The sequence below is a fragment of the Musa acuminata genome, unplaced genomic scaffold (genome assembly GCF_036884655.1).
Source record: "Musa acuminata AAA Group cultivar baxijiao unplaced genomic scaffold, Cavendish_Baxijiao_AAA HiC_scaffold_1126, whole genome shotgun sequence".
NCBI classification, from domain to species: Eukaryota; Viridiplantae; Streptophyta; class Magnoliopsida; order Zingiberales; family Musaceae; genus Musa; species Musa acuminata.
This window is the reverse complement of record NW_027021339.1, coordinates 3,226,466-3,229,967: the sequence shown is the minus strand read 5'-3', so window position 1 is coordinate 3,229,967 and position 3,502 is coordinate 3,226,466.

The window sequence follows — 3,502 nt, the reverse complement described above, 5'->3', positions numbered from 1 at the left end:
CGCCGCTCGCCGCTCGCTCGCGCAGCCAAAAATGGCCAGTTTTGGCCCGTTTTTGGGCCGTTTTGGCCAGTTTTTGGCCTGTTCTTGCGTCGCGCGGTGACCGTCGTGAGCGGAGCAAAATGTCAGCCATCTCAGCACCCTGGAACCCCCCGGGTGGCACAGGGCTGGATGGGGCTTTCGTATAGCAGGGACGGTGCTGCCTCTCGCTTCGCTCGCTGTCCGCCGCTCGCCGCTCGCTCGCGCAGCCAAAAATGGCCAGTTTTGGCCCGTTTTGGCCAGTTTTTGGCCTGTTTTTGCGTTGCGCGGTGACCATCTTGAGCGGAGCAAAATGTCAGCCATCTCAGCACCCTGGAACCCCCCGGGTGGCACAGGGCTGGATGGGGCTTTCGTATAGCAGGGACGGTGATGCCTCTCGCTTCGCTCGCTGTCCGCCGCTCGCTGCTCGCTCGCGCAGCCAAAAATGGCCAGTTTTGGCCCGTTTTTGGGCCGTTTTGGCCTGTTTTTGGGCTGTTCTTGCGTCGCGCGGTGACCGTCGTGAGCGGAGCAAAATGTCAGCCATCTCAGCACCCTGGAACCCCCCGGGTGGCACAGGGCTGGATGGGGCTTTCGTATAGCAGGGACGGTGCTGCCTCTCGCTTAGCTCGCTGTCCGCCGCTCTCCGCTCGCTCGCGCAGCCAAAAATGGCCAGTTTTGGCCCGTTTTTGGGCCGTTTTGGCCTGTTTTTGGGCTGTTCTTGCGTCGCGCGGTGACCGTCGTGAGCGGAGCAAAATGTCAGCCATCTCAGCACCCTGGAACCCCCCGGGTTGTCACGACCTTAGCTGGTTTTGCCTAAGGCGTGCGGCACCCTCGCGCGTCCGTCCGCAAAGGTCAGCCTCCCCGAAGCCTCCCATTGTCCCTAAGGACCAACAAAAGAGAGAACGGGTTGAAGAGAACGCCTCAATCGGGATCCACAAGCAAACATGTCCGAAAAACACTTCATAGACAATGCAAATTACAAACAGACTTTACAAGCTCTGAATAGTGGCACAACAAAGGGTAAAATGGTCCATTACAGACCGAAAAGCTCTCGAACGTGTCCACATGACACAACCTTTATTTACAAGCCTAAAGAGGCCACCAACCCAACTAAAATGGGACTATTAAGCCTTCGGCCGCCCCTTTACATTCTGTACAAGGCATGAACATGCCAAAAGACAACGGACAGACATAAGCATTACATCCAACATCTTGTTTAGAAGTTTGTCCGTTACATTCTCCCCCACTTATCCCTTCGACGTCCTCGTCGAAGCCTTTGTGAACACTGCAACTCTTCGCCTTTGCTAAGTCTTCAATCTTCCGCTCCAGCTGCAATGCGCCTCCTGGCTCCCAGCTGCTCTCCGCTGCTGTTTCTGAGTAGTCGAACCTTTGATCCGCCATGCTGCTTCAACTCGCCAATGACTCTGACTCTGGTGTGGGGTTGGCTGAGTTGTATTGATCCTCGTTGATTCCTGCGGATCCACCAAATGAAGGAAAAGACCATTCTTACTGCGCCAGTTTCTCAAAATTTCCACATGCTGCTTGAACTGGGTGGATGCTTGTTGGAGCTTTAACGAGCATCGCCTCGCAAACTTCTGAAGTTTTGGGTCCTTCCTCCACAAAATCTGCTCATTGACTCTTCTTTCAGTTAGTTGTCACATCCAAGTAGGTTCGCATCACTTCCGCTTTCGATTGGCATTTCGTTGGGAAATGAAGCGGACAATCTACTCTCAGTAGCACTGATCACCGTTGGTGAGGATTTTGACAACTATTGTCTTCCATTATCTTCGAAGGGTCTTTGAACTTGTGCAGAGCTCCTCTGCTGGATAGATAAGAGAACTGGGGTACTCGGTTTCGCCCATTCTCTTAAGAGTTGAGAAGGCAAAGGTTACTTGACTTCGCCCGCCTCCTCGAGGTTGTACTTCATGCATCGAGCTGGTTACTGGCCTTCGCCTGCTCTTTGCTCACACTTCTGAAGCACTTGAAGTGTTTGCACTCCTTGCGTTGAGTTAGCTACTGTGATTCACCTTCTCAATGCCATTGAACTTCTGGAATGCAGGAAGTTTTCACCCCAACTTGGAGTAATTCTCTGATAGATGAGGTCGCCTCTGGGATTGTACCGTCTTCTCCATCAACCCTGCCGCCTACTCCACTGAGTAGCAAAGGTACAGCACCACGTACTGCCTGCTTCGTTCCTTGGTCGTGCACTCTTGCATGACCCGAAGTCCTTCACTTACGGCTATCTTGATGAGAAACTTGTTGACACCGGTCTTACGAAGTTTCTTGGCCTCTGCCCTTCAGCCTTGTCTCGGTACTTGGAGATTGCCTCTGCATGCTCCACCTCCTCGGCCCCTTTCACGACCAAGCGCTCTCCCTCCGTGAGAGCAAGGGATCAATGACTTGCACGGAAGTCCCGCCTCTGCGGTACCATGGCGCTGCCATGCCCATGGCCCTACTATCCGTCGCTTCGCCTCTGTATCCCTTTCCTTCACAATCAGTAGAGATGTCTCCGTGGCACTCCTCTGAGTCCACCTCCATTCTAACTGATGCTTGATTTTGGGTAGCTAAGTCCCTCTGGACTCATCGTCGCTTCCTCGCCCCTTTCGACCTCCTGCTTCAACACCTCTGTGTTCTCCAAGCAGTCTGTTTGGTCGATGGAAAGACAGACTGCAACTCCCATGCATGGCCTCTGCCATCACATTGTAGGGTTTGCACCGATTCTGTTCTCCTTAGCTTCCTTGGTAGCAACGTTCGCTTACTCGACCTTGTCCTCTGACTTGTCGGGCTCCCTTAAGCGAATATGAGCTCTGGAGCAGTCCAACTCTCCAGCTGCTTCGATCATACCTCTGCATGATCAAGTCCCTCTCATGGGACTCACTGGTACTTGCATTCGAACTTTTCCCTTGGTGGAACCCAGCCCCCATATGCTGATGACCAAGGTTTTCATCCGATGCAAAATTCGGTGCACGCCCGGAAGACCCGCCTCTGCGGTACCATGGCCTTCACTCCTTGAATCCATAGCCCTTCTTGCCGTCGTGTTGTTCACCAAAGCGGAGCTCCCAGTAGCTCCCGATCATACCTCCATATGATCTCATCCCTCACGGGACAATGTCGTGTGTGTCGCATTGCCACGAACTGTTCCACCACGATCCGCTGCACCATGTCGCCTCCTGGTGACATCTCCATTGCATTCTGATACTTGTGGAATAAACTCGAATTGTGAACCCTCCATGTGTGGCCTCTGCCAATACATCGCAGGGTCTCCTCCACCTTCGATTTTGTTCGCTCCTTTGGCAATCGACCTTCATCCACCCACTCTTGGGTCACACCTAGATGAAGCAACGCTCTAGGACAGTCCGTCGCCTAGTAGCTCCCGAAGTCCACCGACTTCAATGTAATTTGTGCACCATTGTCTGGATCCTGGGCCTCTGCCCCTACCAGCACAATCTCCACTGCGCACCGCTTCCTTCATAGCAACTCGAATGGC